Source organism: Dermacentor silvarum, chromosome 1 (assembly GCF_013339745.2).
Source record: "Dermacentor silvarum isolate Dsil-2018 chromosome 1, BIME_Dsil_1.4, whole genome shotgun sequence".
In the NCBI taxonomy this organism is placed as follows: domain Eukaryota; kingdom Metazoa; phylum Arthropoda; class Arachnida; order Ixodida; family Ixodidae; genus Dermacentor; species Dermacentor silvarum.
In genome coordinates this window covers 308,948,281-308,964,163 of record NC_051154.1, presented here as the reverse complement: position 1 = coordinate 308,964,163, position 15,883 = coordinate 308,948,281, and the positions used below count along the sequence as shown (strand labels likewise).

The 15,883-nt window shown below is 45.2% G+C and overlaps 1 long non-coding RNA gene across 1 annotated transcript; it reads right to left on the bottom strand.

The window, feature by feature from the left end:
* Nucleotides 1-2,983: 2,983 nt before the first annotated feature.
* Nucleotides 2,984-9,242, bottom strand: LOC125942242 (uncharacterized). Its single transcript, XR_007464929.1, has 3 exons — nt 9,120-9,242; nt 3,986-4,027; nt 2,984-3,162 (listed from the first exon to the last, which is right to left on the bottom strand). It is a non-coding gene; the product is annotated as an uncharacterized LOC125942242 (long non-coding RNA).
* Nucleotides 9,243-15,883: the final 6,641 nt, after the last annotated feature.

The window sequence follows — 15,883 nt, the reverse complement described above, 5'->3', positions numbered from 1 at the left end:
GTGGCCATTAGTTACCTGCTGGAAGACTTAAATGGAACTGGCATGAGGAAATTTTTTTTAATTTTTGAGTGCCGCAAAACAAGTTAGAATGAAAGAATTTGCAAGAAATCAGGTTCATGCGTACATGAAAGAAAGCACATCGCTGCCTTGCCAGAGAACTGTTGTTGCACTCTGAATTTAAGCAAACTTTTACCACTTAGTTCTTACTGTTTTCAAATAGCAAAGTAAACCATTACTACAAACATATGTTAATATGTAGTTTTTCTTAAACAGAACCACTCTGACAATAGCACAGATTCCACTTTACGGTGTACGTATGAAACCTAATTTTCTGTAAAATTTCTCACTGGGCCTACTTTTACTTTATCAAACAAACTTGAAATGGTGTGCCGTCATGGAGCAGTCTTGGCATGAAATGACCCGAGATACCTATGAAATAAAATAGTCAAGAAACACTATGTTTTGTAGAAATATATTAAAGATTTACGTAAAAATGTACTAAAATACAAAGCGCAACACTTGTGCAATTAATTATTAATCACAACACAGTACTTGTGTCTGAACCATCCAACCTGGGCTTTTCAGGTGACTAGAAACATAATAAAAAAAATGTTCAGAGCTGCAAGTGCACAACACTTGAACTGTCCACAGACTTGAGCTCTTTTGGGCACTTCAGGTCCCTTGCGAGAAGTGAGGCCAGAGTGTTCTTAATGTAGGCCATGTTTGTCCCAGGAAACTTGTGACAGGTAAAGCCTGTAAAAAAGGAAAAACCGCATGACGTTAAAGATCACTGTTCCACATGCAAAAGTGCGACATACAGTACGCCCTGTTATAATGAAACTGTTTCATTTATTTTGTTTATTCCAAGTTTTCACGTGTTCAATTCTAGAGAATGACCAGCTTTCAAAGTGGAGTGGCACCGGAGGACTCCACTTAGTAGAATATGCAGAAGGCAAACAGGAAAAGCCCACTGTGGCAGAATAACTTCATAAATATCCTTGGTGTGAAAATGTGAACGTTGCTTGCTTAGGAACAAAATGGCGGAAAAAAAGACTTCATACTGTTGGTGAAAAAACTTAAAGGTAGACTACTGGCAACTAAAATTAGTTCTCTCAACAATCATAATCAAAATGTGCAGTACTTTATTGCACTTTTCCTTGCAGGAGTTGCTCCAAATACGGTTATGCGGCCAGAATTGAGTATGGTATATCTGAATTTGTTTTACGAGCTCATATGCTACTGGAGTGCACTTCTCGCATCGTGATGACCATTCTTATGCCTCTCTACTGAAAACAAAATACTGCTTATAACGAGGATTTACTGCAGTTGCACGCCGACCTGGTTACACTAACACAAATAAATGCGATGAAGAAATACGAAGAAATGCTCAGTCTTACAAGAGAAATATGCAAGTGGACTGGCTCTGCTAATCTTTGAGGGTCACTGCCATGCATGTAGAGTGGTGGAAACAAATCGTGTCGTCACGACCATAAATATGAGGCGGCGAAAGAACATATAAATAAGCATACCTTTAAGAATGAAGTGTCCCCAAGCATCACATTACAGATTCTGTAACCTTCTGCAACTTCTACAAAAATCCTGATTGTGCTGTTGCCCCTTGGCTTCTTCGAAAACTGATCTTTCTCTTTATTGTATGGTGCCCATCACTGCAGTAGTTTGGGAGTATTCACCTAGTTTAATGTTTTGTGAGTGTCATTACAATTAAAAAATGTGATTATGCTAGTTTGCACTGCATGCTACAATAAACATGGTGTAAAACAGCGGACACTAAGAAACCTTCGTCACTTTGTGACCTAACAAATTATTTACCCATTTTTTTTCTCGAAAGGTCACTCTGAAGAACAATCCAGAATAAAAATATAACGCTTAAATTGGGGGACGTTTGCGAGAAAATATGCGATCCTCAAAGGGTTAAACATGAACACCTACAAAGCTCATTCAATCTTTGATAAATCTAAACCCATAGTACTTGAGCACTGGTTTATAATAACGCTGAAAACAGGCAAGTGCGTCCTTGAAGTAAGAAAGCAGGAGACATTTCCAACAATTTCAGAGTGGGAGCTGTGGACATGCCTCATGTTCTGTAAGAAGCTTTATATAGTAGCTGCCAAGGGCCTATTGAGTACTGATCATTTTATGGGAACGTGAGGAAAAGTCAAATAAATACCTTTGTTTTTTCCACATCCTAGAATACAATGTGATAAATTGGATCTTAATTGGTTGAGTGCCTAGAATGAATGGATATTGCTAAACGTAGCAATGTTGACAACGAAGTTGGCAACTGTTCCTATTGTTGCTTTGATCGAAACAACCAAACAATTATGCCCCGTAACTTAAGCTCCCTCTGCTTAAAGGCTACTGTCTGCCACCACATGGACCTCCTTCAAGACAGGAGCAACTTTAATTCAATGTGGTCTGTTGAAATAGGTGAAACCACTATGTTTTGCGTTACAGAATCTGGAGGGCCGTTTTGATTGTTGAAATTTGGTGGAAGTGCTGTCCTTCGAGTTGAGCAGTAACTGCACTTGAGCATAGCTTCTCAACAATTCCTATATTATAACAACACTTTCAGGCTACTTAAGCACACCCGCTATAGCACCAGATTGGTAGCAAGCTTCACAGATTGGTACTAGAGATTGGTAGTTGCTTCATTGCAACTGTTCATTGCAATGACAGTCAAGTAGTGCAACTAATGCGCAAGTACACCTAACTTTGTCAGTTGGAGCCACCAATCACTTCTGGTGGTTAAGGCTGCTTTTAAAATTTAGCACTTTAGTATGGAGGCGTTAGACACTTGAGATCAAATGAACATTCATTCCAAATAGTAGGCTATTGTAGCACGTAGTTGCAGACACAGGCTACTTGAAAGTCATTTGTTGTGCTAATATCAAGCTGGTAATTCCAAGTACAAAATGTGAATGCAAAAATGCAATGGGAAAAAGGATGTACGGTACTTGCCTATAACAGCGTTGACCCTGATAAGGCCAAGAGCCTCTTTTTGCCTATTGGTGGTGTTGCTTCCGAGAAGTGAGTGGCCCATGAGGTTCTCTGTAAACACATGGTGAATCAAGGCCCTTGCACACTTGCCTGGTCCACCATGGCAAGCTGTGCCAGGATCATCTGAATGAGCACTTCTCCAACCTATGTGAAACGGCAGGTTTAGGTAAATATTAGTGAGGTAGTTTAAGGATTTTAAGCACATTTACACAACAGCCACACTCCGAATAAATCACAGAAATACTGCCTGCTCCAGACCTAAAATGTCAACTAATGTCACTAATAAAAACAACTAAAACTAATGTCATAGCTTGTTATGCTGTTAGGATGCCATGTGCTTCAGAAAAACAAGGATTCACCCAGTACAAAATAAAATAGTAAGTAAACCAAAGCATTGAAAACTTTAATGCAAGTAGCATTTTTAGGATACTTCACATACTTTCGGGTGTCTGTCTTTAACTATTTTCCAGCCAATTTGTGTCACTTGGTGGTCAATGGCCTAATGGGTAGGGCTGCTATGTAGACGGGAAGTGGGTTAATAACCATCTGATGGACCTGCTTGGATCTCTGGGTATGTGACTCAGAGTATGTGCCACTCTTCAATGAACCTCTTTCACGCCATCGTGGGCAACTGCTGCTTGTGTTGGCAAGCAGCAGTAGCAGCTCAAACAGGAAGATAACTGTCGACGTTAATGCGATTACCACTACACATCATATTCGCTTGCTGTGTCCCAGACCTACTCAGCTGAATGTGTACATAGGACACAAAGACAGGGTGTGCCAACTGCCCACCTCATCAAATAAATGAATCGACTCGCAAATCAAAGGCTATGCAAAATCGCAAAGGAGACACTTAATGCTACCATTTTACTAAATCTTAAGGAGAATACCTCCCGGCAATACATTCTCCTGGCAACAGTGCATTTGATCATGGTGACGCTAGACGATGAATGGCCAAAGAATTCACCTTTCGCATTCCGGCTGTGGCGTCTCCAGGCTCATTTTGATTCTGAAAACAGATGTCAGTATTAAAATGTGACGCCACGATAACTCAAAAGCAACAATCAAAACATCTACATGGACGATTAGGCCGACATAAATGGATGGATATAAATGACTGATTGAAAACATTAAATTTAAGGCATGGCTGCTCTTGCCACTGGCAGTGTGAGGTGGGCATATAATTTATTTTTAATTTCTCTCCGAAATTTTAAAATTATTTTTGCTCATCTACTGCATGAACTGTTGCGGCCACATCTTAAAGGTAGCTCGTTCATATAAAACCAGTGTTGCATTTTTTCACTCCCCGTCTAACTGCTGCTACTGCAGCTTGCTTACTCTCTAAGTATTCCACAGAACTGCTCCACCAACAAACCATTGTTCCAAGCTTATGGCAAAGCGTCATTTCTATCCCAAGGATACGCTCCCCTTTAACTCTCTCTCCTCTTTAGTGTGTGAATTCAAAGCAAAAATAACTTATTGACATAGCTGTCTGTTTCTATCTCATAAAAAGCCTTGCTAATTTTTGACATTTGTCAATAACGCTTACATGCCACTGGGAGCACAGTGGGACGACACGGCAAATATGCCCAAGCATCTCGTTCCTTTAATGATTTTCGAACTTAGTTAAATCAATCAGTTACAGAAGGGCCAAAGGCTGAAACTTCACACGATGACATTATTTTGAATGTTTCATCCCATTAAAGCAGAACATAGAATCCCACAGAATCTGCCTTTTTCGTGAATATAGAGCGCCTACGCGAAGGCGTTAGCGCGAAGTACTCGATGGCGTCGAAGGGAGATAATGGTTAAAAAAAAAGTTCACCGCGCGAGTACCGGCGGAAAACAAACCACACATAACCTGATGATTTCACAGTATTCACTGGCATCAGCCCTTTTTTATCTCACCTATCACATAGAAGCACATATACGCCATTGCAATTCTTTATTATTATCGCGCCACAGCACGACTACCGCACGGCGTGTCAGCGGACTCTGGGCACTCAGGCGCGGATCCAGGGGGGATGTCCGGATGTCCTGACCCCCCCCCCCCCCTCAGATTTCCGCATCGGCCCCTCGCTGACAGGGGGACGGCCCTGTCGCAAAAAACTATGGCCACCAGCATTCTTCAAAAGTATTTTTCGCGAGTACCAGTGATATCAGCCATGTGGTAGTAAAGCTAGCTCGCTCACAAGCTTAGTTGTATTCCGTCGGGGTGTGGTGTTGCGAAGTTGCCGTAGTTATTTTTTCTCATGAACACCTCGACCTCTTGGCGCCGGTGGTGCCTTACTCGTCCCGTCGGTGGCGTCGAATGAACGAGGAGACGTCCCTTAACTCCCTTTTGCCAAGCACGCCGATGTCCGCGCGAGTGCCTTCGCGCCTGATCAACTTAGTTGCCCCTTGGGGTGTCATCGGTTGCCTCATTGGCTGTCATCGGTTCCGCGACCAACCTGCTTGATGAAAGAGATCACTTGCTGAAGTGTTCATATACAGGGTTTGTCCGAAAAGTAATGCCAGTGATTATATTGTGAAGCGACTATAAGTCGCAGCGCGCTAAGACCAGTTGGGATTGGTGTAGGGGGAAGTTAGCTTACGCACGCGCGGTCGCTCAGTCGTCTGCGACCATCTGGAGAGTAAGGACAAGGTTTTACAGCGTAAGCTGTTATGGGCTCATTCCAATAGCCGTTTCGGGTCGCGATGATGCCGCCGGCGATGGAACGCATCGGCTTGCACGCGCGACGTAGTCCCAAGCAGGCCGCGTCGGGCGCGTTGCAGTGGGAGTGAATGTGACGGCCGTAGTTGCATTGTCCGCCGCTTGGCTGGGCCGAACGGCGCTAGCCATCGGCGATGGAACGCGTCGGCTTGCACGCGCGACGGCGTCCCAAGCGCGTTCCTGACGCATTCACTCAAATTACTAGGCAGTAACGCTCCTCTAGCTTATGCTGTGACTGTGCTGCGTGTGCCGCGCAGGCCTGGCATTTTTTCGTCAACTCATTTTCATTGACCGTGCAAGCCGTAATGCAGCGCTCGTTGGAACAAAGGACCGCCATCGAGTTTGGTGTGAAACTCGGCAAGTCTGCAGAGGAAACTATTCCTATTATAAAGACAGCTTTTGATGATAATTGTTTGTCACAACATCAAGTTTACCGGGGGCACAGGGTCTTTTTAGAAGGCTGTGAAGAGGTCAGCGATGAAGCCCACGCTGTACCGCCATCAACGACCATCACCGACGAAAATGTGACGCCCGCGAGAGATCTTTTGTACTCAGACCCTCGTTTGAGTGTCCGTTTAGTGGCACAGACAGTAAACATTCCAAAAAGTGCCGTTCACAAGATTTTGACGAACAATTTTCAGATGCGAAAGTGTGCGCGAAGATCTCGCGCAAAATGTTAATGGACGACCAACAATCGAACCGAGTTGAAACGTGCCAGGAGGTTTGGAACTTGTGCGAATGTGACCCCCACGTTTTGCACAATGTCATCACAGGTGACAAAAGTTGGGTGTTTGAATACGACCGCGAAACAAAAAGGCTAAGTGCCAAGTGGCACAGCTCGGCGTCCCCTCGCCCCAAGAAGACCAGAATTATCAAGTCAAAGGTCAAAAGTGCTCAAGCGACTGAAACGAAGGATTCATCGCACCTGGCCTGATATCGGGGGCGATTCGAAACTTCACCATGACAATGCACCATGCAGCCTGCACCGCCTTCCTCGTGACCCGCTTCCTGGCCAATTGAAAGATGCCAATGGTTCCCCAGCCGCCCTACTGTCCTGACGTGGCTCTCCCATGCTTCTTCTTCTTTCTGCGCTTGAAAATTACCATGAAAGGACAACATTTCGCGACAGTTGGCAAAGTCGAAGAGGCTTGCAACAAGGCTATAAAGGGCATTCCTAAGGAGGCCTACCGTCAATGACGCCTTCGATGGTTGGAAATCTCGCTAGAAGCCATGTAACGACGCAGGAGGAGCCTATTTTGAAACACTTTATTGTGTTGTACCAATCTGATCAATAGTTTCTTTTTAATCGACATTACTGACATTACTTTTCGGACAAACCCTGTATAAATAATAACAACTAACAGCTAAACTAAGAACTACGCATGGGCAACTTTTTTTAACTGTAGCACTCTTGTGATCACAGTTAGACGTTGACAATATCCAGTACGAGCGCAGTACGCTACAAGTTTTTTATTGTAACTTCGCAGTTTTATTGTCATACATTAAGCATAGGAGGCTCAAAGCAGCCGGATCCGTTTATCTGAGTGGGCGTTCTTGCGGAGCGGGGCGAAGCCTCGAGCAGCGGCTGCGAAGTGGCGGAGCGTGACGGCCAACGCCAGCGCGCGGGCCTAGGGTGGCGTCGCGTGGTTATAGAAACGGGAGCAGATGCGCGCCTTGTGTAAAAGGATGGCGTCGCGTGGGAAGCAAAACATGAAGACGCTGGCTCGCGCTCTCGGCTACTACGCCGCATCTTTCACTTGTAGGTGGCGTCGTGAGTCTTCATACGCGGTGATTCGCATATCGTGAACAACCAGCGTAGTGGTTGCCGCGTTGTAGCTCCAAAGCAAACGAAGGTGTCTCAGCCGAACACATAGAATCTCCTTCAAGAAAACAAGGTGTCCCAACAGAACTCCAAAGACGGACCCGTGCTTACGCATTTATAACGAACCTGCAACAGATCATCCGAAATTTTATTTTAAGAAACATTACAGGCTAGATATACCAGGTGTTCAAAATTAAGCTTTATGGTTTTCTTAAAATTAGGCACTGGGAGGCACGTGAAGACCACCTGCGCAAATAAGTCATGTGGCCAGGGGGGCACAAAGTGAGATCATAATTATCGCTGTCAGCAGCCGAACTGACTAAAATTGAAGAATTAGCTTTTTATTGAGTGCAGTAATAAACACGACTGCCTGTAAGTTTTCAATACAAACATACCCACTTACTGCAGTCGACAAAAAATAATTGTTCAATTTTAGTTAATTGGGCTGCTCACAGCGATAATTATCATCTCACTTTGTGCCCCCCTGGCCACATAACTTATTTGCACAGGTGGTCTTCGTGTGCCTCCCAGTGCCTAATTTTAAGAAAAGCATAAAGCTTAGTTTTGAACACCCGGTATTATCAGGCGCAGCCGCCAAGCACATGGCTGTATTGGGTAACGTCCTTTTCCTATAAGCTCGAGAAACCGATACCTGGTTTCGCTACATGTCTTCTTCATCTTTCTGGGGTTTTATGTGCCAAAACCAGTTCTGATTATGAGGCACGCCGTAGTGGAAGGCTCCGGATTAATTTTGACCATCTGGGGTTCTTTAACGTGCACTACAACGCAAGCACACGGACATTTTTGCATTTCGCCTCCATCGAAATGCGGCCGCCACGAATCCCGCGATCTCGTGCTCAGCAGCGCAACGCTGTCTGAGCCATCACGGTGGGCTACAGGTGTTGCTCTAGCCGTATAAAACGCGGTTTTATCGTGAGCAGAAACGGTGAATTTCGGTAAATAAGAAAGACTACTATCATCATCATCATCATTGACAGAAGCTGACCCCCCCCCCCCCCCCCTCAGAAAAAACCTGGATCCGCCCCTGGCACTCGATCCTCAAGCGAACAGCGCAACAGAATACATTAGCACGGCAAAACGCCCCGCGCATATTTTCGCCGATCCCGACACGCCATGTAGTAGATGCACGTCAATGGACGGTGTTGCGCGAACGAAATATACTTGATTACAGTACAGTTCGGATTATTTCACGTCGCATTGTTTCCACGAAAACGGCAAAGCACCGAGCGCTCATTAATAAGGCTAATTTCAATCGGTGCTGGAACACCGTACCAAAAATCGTGGCGCGCACAACATGCCCTGTTTTAGCTGGCTCCACATAGCTGCTTTACGTCGCCGCAAGCGCGCTGTGAAGTTAAATCAGGACAAAACTTCGTGCTCAATATCACAAATCTAGTGCTGCACAACCAATTCTCGCAACGGAAGGATAGTACTAGTAATGAAAACGAGCACAGAGGCGCGTGGAAGACACGCACGGGCTCTGTACGCACTTTTGCTGATAGCGTCGCAATGAACGAGCAAGTGGAATTCGAAACACTCACTCACCTTCGATGTGGCTGAGTCGGAGGCGATCATGGTGATCTTCGAGGCAACGTGTAGCCCATAAAGAGCGAATAACACGTTGGAATATACCAAAGATGTCACAGCGAGGCAAAGGGCACAGAAAACACAGCAAACTCATCACGCAACCCGCACACATACCACCGCACGCACAAAGTTCTGGAATGCGCCAAAGAGTCAACAGCGCAAGCGCGCATTCACACAAAAACGCGCATACAAATCCACGCTTTCATAGATATGAATTGCCATATTTATTAACAAATCTTGTAATATAATGGTATTTCTTAACAATTTCTGTGGTTTGCAAGACTGTGAAAGTTTTCTGCTTAGCTTTCTTGAGGAACTATTTTCTTTATCGCGGTAACGCAGTGCGCCGGCCGGTCACGTACGGAGCGCGCGGGAAATAGTGCAAAATTCAAACGTCGCAAATGTCGCGCCCTGTGTGCGCGCACAGTTTTAATCGTTTGTATTAAAAAGAAATATTTATTTTAATACGTGAAGCAACCGGCGCGAAATGAACTACGGACCAGCAACGTACACAATTGTCGCTGTTCGTGCTTGTTAGTTTGACATCATGACGAACGGTAGACAGTATGCCGTCCCATTGATTAAACATTTGTACCCTGTGCTTCTGCGCTACGATTTGCCACCGGCAAAGTATAACAGCGTAGATTGTGCGTGGTGGCCAAGCAGTTTCCCAGCACACTGGCCAGCACCCCGTCTCTACGTGTTACAGAATAGACCTAGGCTTTCATGTAAAATATGGACACCACGTCGCAGAGATCACCCAAACTTGTTTCATTCTATTGTGCGCTAAGGGCTAACAACTAAACGAAACGCACTCTTTAAAAAACATATTTATTTATTATGCTTACATACTACTTTTCCCACCATCTTGCCCATATTTACCATGGAGGCAATGCCGTTTTCTGACACAGACAGGGCACTGGCCACTTACAATAGAAGTCGATGGGAATCCAGGAGGTGCCCAATCATCGGTCATTGGTCACTGCTTGTTGGGACGTTTGTCTTGTGCTCCAATTTTGTGTATATATATATATATACATACAGGGTGGTCATTTCTAAGTCTTACGGAATTTTTAGAAATCGCCTGTGGCAGGTAGCATAATTCTTATCATTGATCTGGGTTAATCGATGACGCGGACATTAGTAGCACGAGCAATCGAAACATAGATTCAACTAATTAACAAGAAATCACTAATTAACTTCTTATTTTATTACTTTACGACACATATTGCGATTTACGAATTTAAGCCGGTGAGCTTGTCCGGCATATCCACTTGGAATGAATTTCCGGAATGACACCAGTTTGGAGATATGCGCCATCAAACTCGCCGTAAAAATGCACTGTTGTTACACTTACTTTGTTACCAAAATGCTGTTTTATACATTGAAGCACAACAGTAACTAAAACGCCCCTGTATTTCGTCCCACACTTTGGGCAATATTATCTCGAAACTGGTGTTATCCTGGAAATTCATTTTAGGTGGATGCGTCTTCAAACTCACCGGCTACAATTCAAATATTGCAATATGTGTCGTAAAATAATTAACTAAGAAGTTCATTTGTCAATTTTTGTTAATTATTAGAATATTAGTTTCAATTTCTTGTGTTACTAATGTCCGTTTCTTCGAATAACTAAGCTAAGCGATAAGAATTATGCTACCTGCTACAAGCGATTTTTAAAAATTTTCGTAAAGCCTATAATTTTGAACACCCAGTATATACCGGGTGTCCCAACTTTCTAGCACCGTCACTTAGATATATGCAAATGCCACGTAGCTGGACAGAACCAAGGTAACGTTGTTTGCCATCGCTTACAGATACTAAATTTTTTGCATTAGATAAATAATTAGATAATCATTATAATTAATAATTATTATTCAATTAATAATAAATAATTAGCTTCTCAGATATTATATTTAGATGAAAAGTGTCAATCAGAAAATTATAGAGCAACAGGGAAAACTCCCGATACAGCTTTCTGTTGCCCAATACGTGGTACATAAAAGTGTTTTTCCGAGCGTGAAAGAAGCCCGAGGATACACGCATAGTGCCTCGAGCGGCTAGTTGTGCGGCAATTTTGCGTGTATTCGCGGGCTTCTTTCACGCTCGAAAAAAAAAAGAAAAAGAAAAAAAATCAATTTTATGTTGCGCGTATTGAGCAATAGAAAGCTGTATCGGGAGTTTTTAGTGGCAGGAGCGTCGAGTGCCATTTGTTCTTTGGACAGTACTTCCGGTTCACCTCCTCAGATGATCAAGAGGTGAAAATAAATCGAAAAAAATAGTACAGTACAAAATTCACGATTTTCATTATAGATATGATATCAGAGCATAAGTTTAGCTATAAGTTGAGTTACTGAAGTGTCTGGAATAATTATAAATAATTAGCTGAGACGACCGGGGACGCAATCCAAGTAAATCAGAAAAATAGAAAAAAAAATTGGTTCATTTCAGAATTCATGACTTTCATTATAGATATAATATCAAAGCATAAGTTTTGTTGCAAGCTGACTTGCTGAAGTGTCTGGGATAATTATAACTAATTAGCTGAGACCAGATTAAAAATAAATCAGGAAAAAAAGAAAAAAAGTAGTACAGTGCAAAATCCATCGCTTTCTTTATAGACATGATATCAAAGCATAAGCTTAGTTCAAGTTGAGTTACTGAAGTGTCTGGAATAATTATAATTGATCAGAAATCACTTATCACTGCTTACCAAAGCACAGAACACCAACGCCGGGATGCGAGTGCCAAAAAGAAACACCTAAGTCAAAGTTTAATGTTGCCTACTCTTTCAAGCATGAAATGCTTCTAGCTCCCGTTGTCGGCGATCTTCAAGTGACCTTGAGCCAAAAGCCAAAGCTGTTATCCGGGCATTCAAAACGAGAACATGCCTGCAAGTTGAAAAGGAAATTTAGTCACCCGTAGGCACGAGTACAACTGTGGTATGGACGTAGAGTGCAATATAGCGCACCGTACATGCAATGCATTGTACTTGATATAAACAAAACATATGAGCAAACAAAATAGTAAATAGTGTCTGCCTGACACTGGCTTTGCCACACATCAAAAACCACTATGACAAGTTGCGAGAACAAAACGAGATCATCCGAGCAACCAATCAAACTTAAAAAAAGGCGGTCTCTGGCACCAACCCTTTACTACATACGCTAGTTACTCTCCAAACAAATTACAAAAAAAATATTGCTTGCGAGTTCTTCCCAATGTTTCTTGACAATATCACTCAAGCTGTAACTTCTATTACGCTGAAGTTTTATTTGTCATTTGCAATGGCGACGTTCAAAAGGCAGAGAGATACAGGGGCAGATAAAGTGGGCCGATTCTGGAGGCAGTGCAGAAAGGGTCCAAGATCAATGGCACCCCTTTCATGTGGGCCGATCCTGGAGGCAGTGCAGAAATGGTCCAAGCTCAATGGCACATATCCCCTGTGGGCACGCGGACCTGTAACGCTTCCTTGAACTGCCCTTGTCATACGTGGGACCCAAAGAGACAAAATCAACAGCCCTTCTTCTGTCGAAAAAATGAAGTACTGACTATTGATATGTTGTTGGCATATTGTTGAGGAATTGTTGACACAATATCCTTTCAATAATGCCTCAATAGTTATTGAACGTACACAACAATACCTCAACAATAATGTTGTTGAGCGCTTCACAACAGTAAAGTCATTGACTAATTGTTGTTGACATATTGTTGAATAATGTTGAGTATTATTGAGAAGTGTTGAGCAATATTGACATTGAATATATATCTGAAAGCAGAGCTTCTCGCCGTAAGCATCTTACGTAAGCAAAGGCATATCTTACGTAAGCAAAGCTTGTCGTCCGATTCTAGTAAGCGAAGCTTGTCGTCCGATTCTAGCATGCTGATTCTAGCGTGACGGCTTCCGAAGCCCAGGCGAAACGACAGCGAAGAGCCACCGACCCTGAATTTAGGGCAAACGAAGCGGAACGCCTGCGGCAGCGTCGTCTTGCCACAAGCTCCCCCAGTTACGACTCGAGAGATAGGCATTTGGTTCAAGTTATGTGACACTCTATATATTTAGTGGTGATTAAGTGAAAAATAAAACAATATATATGTGTAAAACACATACACGTCTACATGTGTGTGTTTCAGATATATATTTAATGTCAATATTGCTCAACAATTCTCAGTAGTACTCAACATTATTCAACAATATGTCAACAACAATTAGACAATGACTTTACTGTTGTGAAGCGCTCAACAACTTTATTGTTGAGGTATTGTTGTTTACGTTCAATAACTATTGAGACATTATTGAAAGGATATTGTGTCAACAATTCCTCAACAATATGCCAACATTTCAATAGTCATTTTTATAAGGGTCGGAAGCTTCTCGAACGTTATCGATGCTTCTATCCTTCGTCTGTGGTCACCGACGCTCATGTAATCTGATTGTATGAGCGACGCGAATTGTCTAGAACTTTCTGGAAGACACACGGGCATCAGGGATTAATCTGGAACCTTCGATGACTCAGGTATAAAAGCCGACGCGTTTCGCCGCTGATCAGATTTTCGACGATCGCCGACTGTGTTCGCCGCTATCGTTGTGCGTTGAGTGTACCTTGCTTTTGTGGGCACAGGTTCGCCCAATAAACAACCAGTTTCGTCGTACACAGTTTTACGACTGTTTTCTTCAGCGTCACTACTACGTGACATCTGGTGGAGGTGCTAGTTCGTTCATGCACCGAATGCCCCCGCAAAGCCGCGACCCAAGCCCGAAACCGGAGGACGAGCCCAACGTCGCCAAGGACCAGCGAGCTAGCCGTAGGCAGCAAGGCACTTGTGCCGGAGTTCGGACTTCTTCCCGAAAAGACCACTGCAATCAAGGCCAAGTCAACGACCAAAATGGCAGCACCAGCGTCCCCCATCCTGCTGCAGCAACCGCGGGAGCCACCGACATTCCGTGGATCATCGGCTGAAGACACTGAAACCTGGCTGGAGACATACGAGCGGACCGCGACGTTCAACAAATGGAGCGACGATGACAAGTTGCGCCATGTCTATTTTTCGTTGGATGACGCTGCTCGGACCTGGTTTGAGAACAGAGAGACCACCCTGGTTACGTGAGACCTTTTTCGTGAAAACTTCGTGAGGACCTTCGCGAGTGTCGTACGAAACGAGAGGGCAGAGGTTCTCTTAGAAACCAGAGAGCAATTGCCGAACGAGAACATCGTGATCTTCACGGAGGAGATGACTCGCCTCTTCCGCCACGACGACCCCGACATGTCTGAAGAAAAGAAAGTTCGGTTCTTGATGCGGGGTGTCAAAGACCAACTATTCGCCGGATTGATGCGCAACCCGCCCAAGACTGTCGCCGAATTTCTTTCCGAGGCTACAACGATCGAGAAGACGCTTGAAATGCGCGTCAGGCAATACAACCGCCGTGCCCTGACCAACTACGCCGACGCTCAAGCGCTAGGCGCCGACAACCTGCGCGAGACCATCAGAGTGGTCGTTCGCGAGGAGCTGCATAAGCTCTATCCCAGGTCGCAGCCTCAGGTCGCAGCCTCACGTATCGCCGACGTCGTCAAAGACGAAGTTCAGCGCTCACTTGGAGTTCCCGATGTGCAGCCACAATCGCCGCAACCCCAGCCGGAAGCGCTGACCTACGCCGCCGTCGCCCGTCGTCAAGGCCCCCCTCCGCGCTCGCGCCAGGGCCCCGTAACGCCGCAGTTCTGTCGTCCACCGCCGCCGCCGCCAGCACACGCGCCCGTCGCCCAGCACAGCTACCAGAGGAAGACGGACATTTGGCGCGCCCCCGACCACCGCCCGTCTGCTATCACTGCGGGGAAGCCGGCCATGTCTACCGCCGATGCCAATACAGCGAGATGGGCCTACGAGGGTTCCCCGTCAACGCGCCGCGTCCCGATCTAGGTGAACGACCGCGCGACATCGCCGACTACCTCGCCGGAGCCCAGTGGCAACCACGACGATCCTCACGCTCGCCGTCACCAGGCCGCTACATCTCGCCGTATCGCCGTCAGTACAACGGTCCCACCCGGGGCCGATCTCCCAGCCCTTACCCGGGAAACTAAAGGCAGCAACCGATGGAGGTGCGGTTGCTGTACGACGCAATGCCGAAGATCCTCCGACGTCGCCGACGACGACGATTCGCTATTCATCACGACGAGATATCAGCACGCCGCCTAGCAACAGCCTTGACAGCACTTCGCCGCCGAAAGAAGACCTTGCGACGCGACATAGCAGCAGCAGAGCAAGCCGACGCAGCCGTGATCCGACGCCACGAATTAACCGCAACGCCAGACGCCGGTCTACCGATCTAGACGTGCTCATCGATGGCCATAACGTCACCGCTCTCGTCGACACTGGAGCTGACTATTCCGTCTTCAGTGGCCCGTTCGCCGCCAAGTTGAAGAAGGTGAAAACAGCCTGGCAAGGACCCGATATCCGGACAGCTGTAGGCCACCTAGTAACGCCGACTGGAATCTGCACAGCGCGAGTCACTTTAAACAACCGCACTTACCCGGCGAGCTTCGTAATCCTGCAGCACTGCTCCAGGGATGTCATCCTAGGCATGGACTTTCTAAATCAACACGGTGCAGTCATCGACTTAAGGTCCAAGTCGACAACGCTTTCAACGCACAATGCGATACCACCGGATACAAGCATAAGTTACCATGCCTTGAATGTGCTTGAAGAACAAGTCACCGTTGCGCCGC